This window comes from Panicum virgatum, chromosome 5K (genome assembly GCF_016808335.1).
Source record: "Panicum virgatum strain AP13 chromosome 5K, P.virgatum_v5, whole genome shotgun sequence".
Lineage (NCBI taxonomy): Eukaryota > Viridiplantae > Streptophyta > Magnoliopsida > Poales > Poaceae > Panicum > Panicum virgatum.
The window spans coordinates 6461444-6477695 of NC_053140.1; the positions used below are offsets into that span (position 1 = coordinate 6461444).

The following is a 16252-nucleotide window of genomic DNA, read 5'->3' on the forward strand; positions in this document are numbered from 1 at the left end:
TGCGCGCACAGTGTGGACATCGGGCCAATTTCTGGTCTGGGCCGTTTAAACAGTGACAGATTCAATTGTTTTTCGATTTTTCAGAAGCCCTTTCATAGTATTTTGATTATAGTTTAATCTCTATTCAATTTTGCACCAACGTGTTTATTGTTTAGAGATAAAAGTTTACAGTTTTGCTTCTGGAAATAGAAATTACTACATGTTTCCGCTGCTAAGATTATATAGTTGCTTTTATACTTTAATTCGAACCAACGAAACAATTAAAGTTTAAGAGCATGGTTAAAAGCTTATTTTAAGGATTATGGTATTGTTAATTTTCTGACCAACGTTGTTAATTACAATACTGTAATTTCATAGTTTTTGTGCATTTATTTCTATTTCTGCCCAACGGTGATATAGATTTAATTGCATAAACAGTTGTATGTTCTATTTTGACCAACGTTGGATTTTTACATGCAATTATTGTTATTATGTTCTCACTATTTTTTGAAATTTTCAGCGGGGATGAACTTGATGGGATTCATCAGTCACATCCCGACTCTAAAAGGAGACAACTATGGCGAATGGATCAAGAAGGTTGATCTTGCTTTCGTCTGTGGAGAAGTGGATGAGATAATCACCACTCCAAAGCCCACTGAGCCACCGGCTCCAGTGAGAGGGGAATCTGACACTGATGCTGAGTGGCAGAAAAAGCAAAGGGACTATGCTCCCTTAAAGATGGCTTATGATCTCGAAAAGACAAAGTGGAATAACGCCAACAAGAAATGTGTGGTAGTTATAAAGAACACAATTGATCCTAACATTTTGGGTTCAATTGGAGAGTGTGATTCAGCTGCAGAATACCTTGCAAAGATAAAGAATCAGTTTACTGGTTCTTCAAAGACTTATGCCACACAGATCATAGAGCAGTTGGTCACAAAAAGGTACTATGGCAATGCCGGTACGATAAGAGATCATATCATGGGGATGTGTGCTTTGAACTCCAAGCTCAAACCAATGGACTTGGATCTCAAAGAAGAGTTTATGGTGCACCTGGTGTTCGTCTCTCTACCAAAAGAGTTTGCAACATTTGTTGTAAACTATAACTCACAGCCAGAGAAGTGGAACATGGAAAAGGCAATTGCAATGTGTGCACAAGAGGAAGATAGACTCAAGAAACAGAATGGTGGGTCTGTCAATTTTGTGCATAATAACAAGAAAAGGTCTTTCCAAGCTGCTTCTTCCTCTAAAGCTAAAGACAAAGCCCCTATGCCACAAAAGTATCAGCAACAGCGTCAGCAACAGCGCACTCCAGCTCAAGATGAGTGCTTCCACTGTTTTGACAAGGGGCATCGCAAAGCAGATTGTCCCGCTTATTTAAAGATGATAATGGCAAAGAATGGTGAGAATGTAATTTCATTTGTTAATGAATCCCTATATTTAAAGTTTTCTAAATCTACTTGGTGGATTGATTCTGGTGCAACTGTGCATGTTGCAAATTCTTTACAGGGATTCCGTTCGACAAGGACTACGCTAAGAAGCGAAAGACAAATTAAAGTCGCGAACGGAGTACAAGCAGATGTGGAAGCTGTTGGCGATGTCTCCCTCGAGCTAGTTAATGGTTTCATGCTTGTATTAAAAGATGTTTTATTTGTTCCTTCGCTTCAAAGAAACTTGATCAGTGTATCACGCTTAGACACAGATGGTTTTGGTTGTCATTTTGCGAATGGCAAATGTGAAATATGGTTTGATAATAATTGTATTGGTGATGCTGTCCTTTACAATGATCTTTATTTATTATCTATGCGTGATAAAGTGCATTCTGTATGTAATGTGAATGTGAATGAATCCTTGTCAGAGAAAGAAACAAAGAAAAGAAAGAGAACTCAAGATACTTCATCGAAATTATGGCACTGTCATTTAGGCCATATTTCGAGGGGGGAATTGAAAGATTAGTGAAAAGTGAAATTCTTCCACAGGTAGAGTTTTCTGATTTTGAACAATGCGTTGAATGTATTAAAGGAAAATTTGTAAAGCAAATTAAAAAGGGTGCCAAACGAAGTGCAGGAACGTTAGAAATAATTCACACTGATATATGTGGACCGTTTCCTGTGAAAAGTGTGGATGGCTATGATTCGTTCATAACATTCACAGACGATTACTCCCGCTATGGTTACATTTATCCAATCAAAGAAAGATCTGAAGCATTGGATAAATTTAAAATATTCAAAGCTGAGGTTGAAAATCAGCTTGACAAAAGAATTAAAATAGTAAGATCAGACCGTGGAGGGGAATACTACGGTCGACATACCCCTTATGGACAAGTTCCTGGACCTTTTGCGAGATTTTTACAGGAAAATGGTATAGTTGCCCAATACTCTACACCGGGGGAGCCTCAGCAAAATGGAGTAGCTGAAAGGCGCAACCGTACACTAATGGATATGGTGCGCAGTATGATGAGTTATTCCACATTGCCATTAAGTCTGTGGATGGAGGCGTTAAAAACCGCCATCCATATTCTCAACAGAGTGCCAAGCAAATCGATGCCCAAAACGCCGTATGAGCTATGGACAGGAAGATAACCCTCACTGACTCACCTACGGGTCTGGGGGAGCCCAGCTGAGGCTAAAGTGTTTAATCCAAATATTGGAAAACTGGATCCCAAAACTGTAAGCTGCCATTTTATAGGCTATCCTGAAAAGTCGAAAGGTTTTCGTTTCTACTGCCCAGACAGACATACAAAGTTTGTAGAAACGAGACATGCTGTCTTTCTAGAAAGTGAAATGATCAGGGGGAGCATGGTACCTAGAGAAATTGACCTTGAGGAGAAGCGGGTGTATGTGCCTACTCCTATGATTCAAGAGCCATTTTTCTCACTACCTGTTGATGCTGCACCAAAAGTTCCTGAAATAGTGACGCCAGTACCTTCTTCGGTTGTTACTGCGCCAACTATTCCAGTTATTACGGTGTCAACACCTGTCGCAACTCCAACCATACCAATAGTGAGCGAAGGTTTGGAACCTGTCATCCAGGAACCTCCTGAACCCGCGGTTGGACATGAGGAGGAGGAGCTACAGCCCCCTATGGAAAATGTGCCAGAAGTTGAGGCACAAAATGTGCCACAAGCAGTGGCCCTTAGAAGGTCACAAAGAGAAAGAAGGTCGGCTATTTCTAGCTACTATGAACTTTATAATACAGAAGAGGTTCATATGGAGGGTGATCCCACTTCATATGAAGAAGCCATGAGAAGTATTCACTCATCTAAATGGCTGGAAGCTATGAAAGATGAGATGAAATCAATGAGTTCCAATGGTGTTTGGGACTTAGAGGAAATTCCTAAAAGAGCCAAAATAGTAGGCTGTAAATGGGTTTACAAGATAAAACATGACTCCAAAGGGAATGTAGAAAGGTTCAAAGCACGACTCGTGGCAAAAGGCTTCACGCAAAGAGAAGGGATAGACTATAACGAAACTTTTTCTCCGGTTTCGTGTAAAGATTCCTTCAGAATTATAATGGCATTGGTGGCACATTATGACTTAGAGTTACATCAGATGGATGTAAAGACGGCATTCCTTAACGGTGATTTGTATGAAGATGTTTACATGGCACAACCAAAAGGTTTTGTCGTGAAAGGAAAAGAACATATGGGGTGTCGCTTAAAGAAATCCATTTATGGATTAAAGCAAGCCTCTAGGCAGTGGTATTTAAAGTTTGATGAAACCATAAGAAAATTTGGGTTTAAAGAAAATGGGGAGGATAATTGCATTTATGCAAAGTTCAGAAGTGGAAAATTTATTTTCCTGATCCTATATGTGGATGACATTCTACTTGCTAGTAGTGATGTTGGTCTGCTACTGGAGACAAAGAAATTCTTGTCCTCAAACTTTGATATGAAAGATCTTGGTGAAGCTTCATTTGTTTTGGGAATTGAAATTCACCGAGATAGAACAAAGGGGGTATTAGGACTGTCACAAAAGGCATACTTAGAAAAAGTTCTAAAGAAATACAGTATGCATATGTGCAAGCCTTCACCTGCTCCAATAGTCAAGGGCGATAGATTTGGGAAATTTCAATGTCCCAGGAACCAGTATAAGATCGATCAAATGAAAGCGGTTCCATATGCTTCAGCTGTCGGAAGCCTACAGTATGCTCAAGTTTGTACACGCCCTGACTTAGCTTTTGTTACCGGGATACTTGGCAGATATCAAAGTAATCCAGGACAGGCACACTGGATTATGGTAAAGAAAGCATTACGTTATGTGCAAGGAACAAAAGGCCTCATGCTAACATACAGAAAATCCGATTTCCTAGAGATAGAAGGGTACTCAGATGCGGATTTTGCGGGGGACATCGATGACCGAAAGTCCACATCCGGTTATGTGTTCACACTCGCAGGGGGAGCTATATCGTGGAAAAGCTCCAAACAAAGCGTCACTTCATCATCAACGATGTACGCTGAATTTGTGGCATGTTATGAGGCCTCGGGGCAGGTTGAATGGTTAAAGAAATTTATACCCGGTTTAAGAGTGGTAGACAGCATTCAAAGACCACTCAGGATGTACTGCGACAATGAACCAGCAGTGTTTTATGCCCACAACAATAAGTCAAGTGGTGCTGCCAAACACATTGACATAAAGTTTTATGTTGTGAAGGAGAAAATCCAGAATCACTCTATTACACTCGAGCATATAAGTACAAAGAAAATGCTTGCGGATCCGCTCACTAAAGGCTTACCACCCAATGTGTTCATGGAACACATAGCCGGCAAGGGTTTAAGGGAAAGCCTGTGATTTCTGGAAAACAAAAGGGCCCAAGAGATAAAGAATTTGTTTCAAAACAGTGATGTGTATGGTAGCTGTTGAGTCCATCGGTCTTGGACCGTGACGATAAAACATGCTCTATTCATTAATCTGTGATGGAACAACTAAAGGAAAAAGTTTCAAGTTAAAGTATAAAGTTAAAAGAACAAAGTGAGATCAAGGGGGAGAATGTTGGATTGATCTCTTTCCTAATAGACCCAACGGTCTATTAGGACCTTGATTTGCGCCCTGATCGGGGGCGCCCAACCTTAATGGTTGGTGGGCCCCTGCTGCACAGCGCTAAATAAAGAGGGGTGAAGGGGCCGGGGCACCGTGACCGAAGTTCATCGCGCCGCCAGTACCCTCTCCCACATTCTAAACCCTAGCCGATCTAGAGGGTGCGCTGGAGCAGCGGGAAGCTACACCACCGCCTCCACCGACGTTGATCAGCGACACCACTGCCCTGCTCGTCGTTGCCTTAGAGCAGATCGTCATCAGCGAACCGGAGATGGCCGCCGGATCGAGCTCAAACGCTGGTGGTGATGGTCTCTCCCTCTACTCTCTCACTGTGTTCCTTCATATATCGTTTATGCAATAGATCTAGAGTCTTTTGTTCTTGATATAAAGAAAAGGAAAGAAATCCTACTCGGTTTATGCACTGTGTCGATCCTAGAGGTCTTTCAAATGTATCATATTGATAGTGTCTTCTGGTCTGTCAGAGCTGTTTCCAAGAAGGAAAAAAAATCTCCCTCCAAATCACGCTTTTGATCTCGGTACTGCCCGCTTGTGAAATCCTGTTCAGTGAGGTTACTCTGAATTTTGAAACATCCTGTGTGGTTTAAAATTAATTGTTAGGCAATACAAGATTTTGGCTGGTCGGAGGCTCGAAGCATGAAACATCACGAAGTAACCAATTCGCTGGAGATTGTGGTTGTAGTCCCAGATATATTCGTTCAAAACAACAATTTCATCTCATACGCATGCCACCATTAATTTTTTTTCTGCTGCCCAAAGATATTAATTAGAACTTTAGAAGCAACAATATCAACTCATGTCACCGTGAACACTCAATTGGGAACATTAAAGCAAATCAAAATTCAAATAAAAAGATTCGACGCCCTAAAATTACATAGCACTACACATTATTATTAAGAAAAGATAATTAAATACCAACGTGCTAATTCGACCGACTGCAGAAAATACCAACGTGCTAATTAAATACCAACGTGCTAATAAGCTGATCTAAAAAATTCATCCCGGCACTAATCCTCCTCATCGTCCCTGAGCTTCAAGTACTCTTCCAGCCCGGGGTAGAAGCCGGCCGGCGGCGGGTGCTTCTTGGCGACTCTGGCGCTGCGCTTCTGCAACTCCCTCTCGGGATCGTACTTGTCGAGCTTCCCCGCCCGGCGGTACTCCTCCTCCACATCGTCCTCCGTCATGGCCGCGTACACGTTATAGTCCTCGATCAATGCCCTAATGAACTCCTTCGCGGCGTTCCGCTCCTCGGGCGTCCAATCCTTCTTCCGCTGCGGAGGAGGAGTAGAGCTGGCACTTGGCGTATCGTTCTCCACCCTGGCTGCCTGGCCGCCCGGCTGATTCGCCATCGAGATCGGTTTGTCGTTCTCGGGCTGATTCGCCATCCCTGATCCTGCTGCTCCTTTCTCCATCGAGATCGGTTTGTTGATCTTCTATCAGATGAACTGAAGAATAGCCTGTCTGAATTTATAGGCGGCGCCCTCGAGATCGGTTTGTCGTTCTACCAGCAGAGTCCCTCTGAATTTATTTATAGGCGCCCTGCGCGTGCTCGGCCCTCGTACCCTCGGAGATTCAGGCTCGGATCGAATCCGGTTGGAGGACAAACGAGAGACGGCTCTCACCCTCGGAAAGTCGGACTCGGATCGAATACAAAAGAGAGACGGCTTCGTAATCGTATTGTACACTTATCGAATACGCCGCTGCGGCGTCCTGCGGGGTGGTCGCCGACACGGCTCGAACTCGGGTGCGTCCGACGACCTCGCGCTCGCCGCATGCTCTACGGAGGCGATCGAGCTCTTCGCGGTCCGCGGCCAACCCGACGGCGCCGCTTGCCTGCACATCCCCGGCGGCGACCACGGACGACCAGAGCACCAGGGGTTTCGCCGAGGACGCGTGCGACGGCGTGGAGTGGTGCTGCGGCCACCTCTGGACGGCCGACAGCCTGCTTGCCGCCGTACCGGCCGGCTCTCCCCGGCGTGGACGGCTTTCTCGACGGTGAGCACTTCACCGACCTGCGCGACGACGTCGAGGCCGCACTGAATGTCGCGAAGGTGGGCGCCGCTCTGGCCATGACCGCCAACTGGTAGGTGGGCGGTGCCGACGAGAAGAGCTCGCTTGCGTTTGCCATCGAACACCTGTCCTGTGTTCTTGTCTGTTCACGTGAACGATGAGAAGCTCTGCTCGCAGATCATTTCTGCTGTTGCCTGGGTCCTACTATTGATATTCCGTGGATGCATGCTTGCCCTTTGAATTGTTTTAAGTTTTTCATTCTGACCGATTAACTAGTTAGTATACCAGGTGGCATGTGCTTATGGGATTAGTGCTGTAGGTCTTGTTTTTTGAATACTCCTCCTAGTTATTGGGTATTTCCCCATCTTGGTATAATGGTATTGCCTTAATGTATATTACTCCAGGAGCTGTTGGTGTGATCATGTTAGGTGTCGATGCAGAATAATTGCAGATTCAGAATACTGAACGTAGTGATAACTTTCTATTTATTTTTCCTCCCTTACGCAGATATTTTGAACTATACCAGCGAGGTGAAATTATCATGAATTAGATCTATCGGGAAATTCAGATATAGCCTGAAAAATGCGATGGCATCACAATACTAGACGGCAACGAAATTAGAGTCCAAATCTTGGCGTCGGGTCAAGCGAATGAGAGTTTAGTCTCGCATGCAGACACGCAGTAGTGGAGTATCTCATGTGTTTCCCCTGGACCCGATGCTCATTTTTGCAGTTGTTTAAGTCATGTTTTGCCAATTGTCGTTGGTTTCACGGATACTGAATAGTCATGGTCGTGCTAACTGCTAAGTACCTATCAAGTGTCAAGTTTCAGGATGATACTTACATGGATCATTACAGTGTGTTGACGTAATGCCATTATCAGTTTACTTAACCTGATCATAGTGCCAAAATCGTCCTTTTGGCTATCTTTTGTTGTGCATGTTACTACTTGCTAGTTCAGTATATGGTCAGTACTTCAGTATGATTTCCAGTCCTCCAGGGACTATAAACAAACAATGTCAGGTTGTTCAGAAATGAATTTCATAACGAACAGAAAATTTCAGGGCCTCAAATTCAGCTGTGATCCTGCGATGCGATGTTTTTTTCCAGAATGTGACACGAATTCATGATTTGATCTTTTCATAATGAGGTCTGCCAGATACAGTGGTCAAAGAATCATGTAGAATACAGGGTCACGTCAGGCTTGCTATGCTCTCTCCATCTCAAAAAGTAAGTTATTCTAGGATTCAAAATTTATTCTAAAAATAAATCATCTTATCCTATTTAGAAAGAGTACATGCATGTAAGAATTAATTAGTGTCAAATATTGATTATAAATATGAACAAATATGATCATTTTTAGGATGATTTTTTTTATTTAGACGGAGGGAGTACCTCCCAACGAAGTATCCGTACTTGTATTTGGTAGTCAAAACAAGATTCAAAGCCGAGTCTCAAAACTGCTAGGGGTCGTGTCACACTATTCGAGGTTCTTTTTAGACTAGGACTCAACGTTTCTGATTTCGTTTCAAAACAGAAACAACGTTTCTGATTAAGAGGAAGCTAGTATTTTGTTCCCCTGGGAATCAACGGTGCAATGGCGCAACGGAACAGCAAACAGAACTATCAATCGGGAAAGAAACCAGACTTTTTCCAAGCGGTTGGAAGCAGCAAACAGCAGTATCATTCAGATCATTCAGGAAAGAATTCCATTCAGAAGCAGACATTTCAGTAGCACTGACAAGGCACAAGTCGGTAGTAACACTTCAGCAAGGAATCATGCAATTCTGCAGGGCCATCAAGTTACCACAATTGACAAGCATTTAGAAAAGGTTACTTGTAGTCAGGAAGGGACATGCGTGTTGCAACAGGCACACGAAAAAGAGTAGCATGCAATTAACACCCGATAAGAGAACAGAGTAACAAACGGCGCCACGTAAGAAGCTCAGCAACTAAGTTTCGGACTCAATGCTCACTGCTGGGCGCTGGCCCTCCGTGGCCTCCATCCAACTCAAAATCAGTCCCAGATGCTTGCGTTCACGATGTAGCTTCATAAGGCTTCTTTTGTTTGTTTCCTCTCTGAATTTTAGACTGACGCGTTGGATCGAATCCTGAACGCGGTGGCTCTTTCGTCCTTCTGTGGAGCTTTTGGTTTAGGAGGGATACCAGAATTGTGGCCTCCATGCTGGTGCAGAAAGGGAGTGAGGGCGTTGACGCGCACGATGTTGCGACGAAAGCCTGTCATCTGTCCTGCAAACGGAGATCCCATCACCACTTCCAACGTGTCAGCCCCTTTCGTCCCACTGCCACCTGCATGCAGAGAAACATCAACAGTATCAAGTAATTGTTGGGTCAGCAAGCGATTAGCAATGTTTTTATTCCATTATTTAAAAAAAAAGCAACAATGCTGGGCAAGGTGCTCGCAATCCGATCCAATGTTAAAATCGAGGTATGGAATAACAGAGGTATGAAATGCGCGTACCGTCTGGTGCAGGATCCTCGCCGGAAACCGTAGGTGGCAGCTCCCACTCCCACTCCCACGCATCGACGAAGGGCGAGTAGTGGAAGTTGCGGTCCATCAAACGTTCCTCAGCGCAGGCAAGGACCCGCCTCGCGCGCACGTCCAAGGCGAAGAGCGCCGTGTCCTGGAAGAAGTAGACGACGTCGTGGTTGGTGGGGTCGACGAGGGCGAGCTTGGGCACCTTGCCCCGCGGCAGGCCGGCGGCGACGTAGCTGTCGTGGGCCCAGATGTCGGCGAAGGATGCCTCGCACTCGAACCTCCAGGTATGCGGGCCCGCCGGGTTGACGAGCGTCCACATCGTGACGGTCGGGGGGGGGGGGGGGGGGGCGTTGACGGCGTCGCTGTCGTAGGAGAGGCCCTGGATCTCGACGTAGCGCAGCATGCCCTGGCTTGGCCTGACGAGGCGGCGGTGGTCCATCACGCTGGTGGGGCGGGGTCCGTCGACGAGGCCGTGCATCTTGCAGCCGGGCGGAAGCGGGATGAAGCGCAGACGTGGGTGGCCGTCGAAGGGGTTGCAGACGAGCATGCCGTAGGCGACGTCGACCCACCAGAGGAGGCCGTCGTGGGCGAAGACGCCGTGCTCGCCCCAGGGTTCGTGGTCCGGCGCGGAGACCAGCGGCTTGAACGCCCATTGGGCGGTGGCGGTGGAGTAGTAGAGGAGACCGCTGTAGCGTCGGGAGGACGACATGGGCGTGGGATGCAGGTAGACGACCATGTAGTTCCCGGGGCAGCGCGGGTCGGCGATGAGGCCGATGGTGCGGCTGACGAAGCGCTTGACGGGGAGCTCGGGGGGCAGGACCGGCAGCAGGGTGGCGGTGCCGCCGACGGTGTCCAACAAGTAGTACTCGGCGTCGACGACGTCCCGGCCCTGGCCCTTGTGGGAGACCCTGAGCAGGAGGCGCCCGGGCGCGGAGCCGAGAATGCACGGCCGGTGCAGCATGGCGTCGGGGACGAGGCGGTCAGGCAGCTTCAGGTAGGAGGCGCGCGGCGGATCCTGGAGCTTGAGCAGCAGATCGCCGGTGCCTGGGGCCATCGCCTCGGCCCCCGCGTCGTCGGCGCCGTACATGAGGGGGATCGTGGCAAGCGCCACCCACGCCGGGCGCTGCTGGCGCGCCAGCTCCTCGCGCGCCTCCCGCTCCGCCGCTTCCTCGCGGGCGCGCGACGACTCCGCCGCTTCGGACGCCATGGCTGTCGCGACGCGAGCGGCTACGGCGAGGCGCCTCGGTGCTTGGGGGTTGGGGGTTTTGGAATTGGGATGCTGCGCCGGGCGCTCAACTGGTGCTTTTGTTTCCGGAAGCGGAAGGCATCGCGTCGGAGCGGCGGCGCGGCGTGCTCTGTACGTAATAGCTGATAGATTCTAATCTTCTCTGTTTCTGGACTAGGATCACATCTAGTGTACGAATCGAGTACTAGGGTACAAGTTCTAGGTATAATATCAAGTGATTCATTCTAGACCTAGTACAAGAGAGAGACAGAGAAAGAGAGATAGGTGGATGAGAGACACAAACCATCCGCGGGAGTGGATGCAGAGGAGCCGTTGCCGGTGGGCGCCATCGCGTCGATGGAGCCGAGGATGGAGGCGAGGAAGTCCGGCTCTTCGAGGCGCTGATCCGGCGGCGGCAGTGGACGGCGCAAGTCCCGGCGTCCTTCAGGCCTCCACCGGCACTGACCGATGACGGGGTTGGCGGAGGAGGACGTCGTGGTTGCGGTGGCGGAGCTTCCCGTCGGCCTCGCGCTATCCCTAGATCGGTAGGGACTGTGGGAGAGGGTTATGGCGGCGGTGAACTTGGGATGCCGTGCCCCGGGCCCTCTACCTATTCTTTATAGCGCGGGCGACGGGGGCCCACCAGCCATGTTTGGCTGAACGCCCCCGATCAGGGCGCAAATCAAGGGATTGGCCAGATCTTTGGATCTGGCCGTTGGAGATCAATTCCAACATTCTCCCCCTTGATCTCTCATTGTTCTTATTCTTGTTCTGTATCTGAGTTTATCCATCCCATCGCAGATCAGCGTATAGGGCGTGCCTCGTCATGACAATTATTACTGTCAGATTAACAGCCACAATCACCTTTCCGGTCTGAAACAGATTCTTATTCTAGGGCCCTCTTTGTCCAGGAATCATAGGCTCTCCCTTAAACCCATGCCGGCTAAGTGTTCTCTGAACACATTGGGTGGTAGGCCTTTTGTAAGCGGATTCGCTAACATCTTGTTCGTTCTGATATGTTCTAGACAAATAGTTTGATCCTGGACTTGCTCCTTAACAACATAAAACTTGATGTCGATGTGTTTGGCAGCACCACTCGACTTGTTGTTATGAGCATAGAATACTGCTGGCTCGTTGTCGCAGTATAATTTCAGTGGTTTTTCTATGCTGTCGACCACTTTCAATCCGGGTACGAATTTCTTTAGCCATGTGACCTGCCCCGAGGTCTCATAATATGCCACAAATTCAGCATACATCGTGGAGGATGCTGTAACTGTCTGTTTGGAGCTTTTCCATGATATTGCTCCTTTTGCAAGAGTGAAGATGTATCCAGATGTGGACTTTCTATCATCTGCATCTCCTGCAAAATCTGAATCTGAACACCCTTCTATTTCTAAAGTTTCTGATTTTCTATATGTTAGCATGAGGCCAGTTGTGCCCCTCACATAGCGCAAAGCTTTCTTTACCATTTTCCAGTGCTCTATACCTGGATTACTCTGGTATCTGCTAAGTACCCCGGTAACGAAACTTAAGTCAGGGCGTGTGCACACTTGTGCATACTGTAAGCTTCCGACAGCCGAAGCATAAGGCACTGCCTTCATTTGCTCGAGCTCATACTGGTTCTTGGGACACTGATGTTTCCCGAAACTGTCGCCCTTGACTATTGGAGCAGGTGTGGGCTTGCTCGCATGCATACCATATTTCTTTAATATCTTTTCTAAGTATGTTTTCTGTGATAATCCTAAAATCCCTCTTCTTCTATCTCGATGAATCTCAATTCCTAAGACGAACGAAGCTTCACCAAGATCTTTCATATCGAATTTCGAGGACAAGAATTTCTTTGTCTCCAGTAGTAGATTAACATCACTGCTAGCTAGCAGAATGTCATCCACATACAAGATGCGGAAAATAAATTTTCCGTTCTTCAACTTCGCATAAATACAATTGTCCTCTTCATTTTCTTTAAATCCAAACTTTCTAATTGTTTCATCAAATTTCAAGTACCACTGCCTCGAGGCTTGCTTCAAGCCATAAATCGATTTTCTCAAGCGGCATCCTAAATTTTCTTTGCCTTCCATGACAAAACCTTTGGGCTGTGCCATGTAGACATCTTCAAACAAATCCCCATTTAGAAATGCCGTTTTCACATCCATCTGATGCAATTCTAAATCATAATGTGCCACTAAGGCCATTATTATTCTGAAAGAGTCTTTACATGAGACCGGAGAGAATGTCTCATTGTAATCTATTCCTTCTCTTTGCGTGAAGCCTTTTGCCACGAGCCGCGCTTTATATCTTTCTATGTTCCCTTTGGAGTCACATTTCGTTTTGTAGACCCACTTGCAGCCTACTGTTTTGGCTCCTTTGGGAATTTCTTCTAAGTCCCAAACTTTATTGGTATTCATGGATCTCATTTCATCTTCCATGGCTGCAAACCATTTGGATGAATTGGCGCTTTTCATGGCTTCTTCAAAAGAGGTGGGATCACCCTCATTCTGTATTTCTTCACTATGATAGACTTCATAGTCTTTAGAAATAGCTGGTTTTATAGTTCTTTGTGACCTTCTCGGGGCCACTGCGACTGGTATTTCTTGCACAGGAGGCTGTTGTTGCTCCCCCTCATCCATGGCAATGGGTTCTACTTGGTCCTGAGGAACAGGGTCCTCATTTCCATTTAATGCCAAGCTAGGAGAACCAACAACAGGTGGTGGCACCGCAGTTTCTTGCACTGCAACATCAGGTAGACTGACAGCAGGTGTTGGCACTGCAGTTTCCTGCTCTATCGGTGCCACAACCACAGGTAACGAGAAATAAGGCTCTTGAATCATCGGAGTGGGAACATATACCCGCTTCTCCTCAAGGTCGATTTTTCTGGCTACTATGCTCCCCCTGATCATCTGATCTTCTAAGAAGGCAGCGTGTCTTGTTTCTACAAACTTCGTGTGTCTGTCGGGACAATAAAAGCGATATCCCTTAGACTTTTCTGGATAGCCAATAAAATGGCAACTGACTGTCTTGGGATCTAGTTTCCCAATGTTCGGATTAAACACTTTGGCCTCAGCTGGACAGCCCCATACGCGAAAATGATTAAGCGAGGGTTCTCTTCCTGTCCATAGTTCATACGGTGTTTTCGGCACCGATTTACTTGGCACCCGATTAAGAATGTAAATGGCGGTTTTTAACGCCTCCATCCACAAATTAATCGGTAACGTGGAATAGCTCATCATACTTCTGACCATATCCATCAGGGTACGGTTTCTTCTTTCTGCTACTCCGTTCTGCTGAGGCTCGCCCGGTGTAGAATACTGGGCAACTATGCCATTTTCCATAAGGAACCTTGCAAAAGGTCCTGGAACTTGGCCATAGGGGGTGTGTCGACCGTAGTACTCTCCCCCACGGTCGGATCTGACTATCTTAATCTTTAAATCATGTTGGTTTTCTACTTCTGCTTTGAATATCTTGAATTTGTCCAATGCTTCTGATCGTTCTTTAATTGGATAAATGTAGCCATAACACGAGTAATCGTCTGTAAATGTTATGAAAGAAACATAACCATCTACAGTAGTGACAGGGAATGGTCCACATATATCTGTGTGAATTATTTCTTTAATTCCCGCACTTCGTCTGGCACCTTTCTTTATGTTCTTAACGAATTTTCCTTTAATGCAATCAATACATTGTTCTAAATCTGAAAATTCTAATGGTGGAAGAATTGATGTTGTCACTAAGCGCTCTATTCTCCCCCTCGAAATATGGCCTAAACGACAGTGCCATAATTTCGACGAAATTGCATCAATTCGTTTGCGTTTCTTAGTAACATTCTCATATGAGGAAACATTTTTATTCTCAGAACATACTGCATTCACATTCTCAGATAATGAAAGCAAATATAATTTGTCTTGTCGGAAGGCAAGACCAACACATTCTGAATTAACTTGTATCTTACACTTGCCATCACCAAAATGACAAGCAATAGCGTCATCATCTAATTTAGACACACTTATTAAGTTTCGTTGCAAAGACGGTACATAAAGAACATCTCTCAAACAAAGTACAAAGCCACTATGTAATTCTAAATGAAATTCTGCAATGGCTTCGACTTCAGCTTCTACACCGTTTGCAACTTTAATTCTTCTTGCGCCTCTTGGCAGGGTCCTCCTCATACTTGATCCCTGTAAAGAATTAGCAACATGAGTAGTTGCACCAGAATCAATCCACCAAGTAGATTTGTCATAACTTAAATACAGGGATTCATCTACAAAAGTAATGGTGTCCTCACCCTTTCTTAACAACTCTTTCAGGAATTCTGGGCAGTCCCTCTTGTAGTGCCCTCTCTTTTTGCACTTCAGGCACTGGTCTTGTTCAACTGGAAAATTTTTCCAGTCTTTCTGTGGAGGTGGTCTGAAAGGTCTCTTGTTATGCTGGAAGTTCTTATTCTGGAAATTCTTTTTCTTGTGTTGAACTTGGAAAGCAAGCTCACCACCATTGGAGTTCTTAAGGCGATCCTCTTCTTGAACACACATGCCAATCAGCTTGTCAATACCCCAATCTTCTGGAAAAGCGTTATAGTTGACATGAAATGCCTCAAACGCCTTTGGTAGGGACTTGAAGACTAGCTGAAAAATGAACTTTTCTGGCAAAGGCATGTCCATTGTCTTAAGCTTGTTGGCCATGTGGCTCATTTCTAAGATATGTTTATGATGCCACCGCCAGTGTATTTCTTGGTGATAAGCTGCTCAGCAAGAATGGCAGCATAAGCCTTGGAAGAACCAGTAAACTGACTCTTCACCTTTGCTAAATATTCTGAAGCGGTGTCACAATCTGGGATCGCCATCTTGATGGCATCTGAAGTGGAACCCTTCATGACCATAAGACACTTGCGGTTGGAATCATTCCAACGTGTCTTGTCAGCATCATATCTGGTCATAGCAGAGTCATAATTCTTCTCTCGGATAGCCCAAGCAGCAGCTTCTTCATTCTGTGCCCTTACGGGCTTTTCTGGTTCTTGTGGAGCTGGTGTTGGGATGGCCAAATCTATATTGGCCATCGCCAGAGCTATCTCCAATTTCTGGTACCATTTCCCATAGTTGTTGCCATCCAGTTCAGGAATGGCATTCACATAAGTCATAGCATTGGAGCCTGAAATTTGAATTCAAAATTTGTGAGGACAACAATAAATGCATGTATCAATTTAACGTTGGTCAAAATTAAAACATGCAATAATCTGTACATTAAATCTAAATCACCGTTGGGCAGAAAAAGATATAATGTATACAAAATTCTGAACAAAATTATAATATTACAATATCAACTTTGGTCAGAAATTACAACATTATAATATACTGAAAATTCTGAGAAATAAATTCTATAGGCCTCAATTTCAATTCTCTCGTTGGTTCAAATTAACATAGAGACAAAATAAATTCTTTGTAGCGGAAACATGTAAAATTCTAAATATTCAGAAGCATAATTCTTGTAAATTTTT

General features: G+C 45.6%; 1 long non-coding RNA gene across 1 annotated transcript; it reads right to left on the reverse strand.

Annotated features, from left to right (window-relative positions):
• Window positions 1-14642: 14642 nt before the first annotated feature.
• On the reverse strand, window positions 14643-15144 carry LOC120710460. The gene is made up of 2 exons (XR_005689901.1): window positions 15047-15144; window positions 14643-14939 (listed from the first exon to the last, which is right to left on the reverse strand). It is a non-coding gene; the product is annotated as an uncharacterized LOC120710460 (long non-coding RNA).
• Window positions 15145-16252: the final 1108 nt, after the last annotated feature.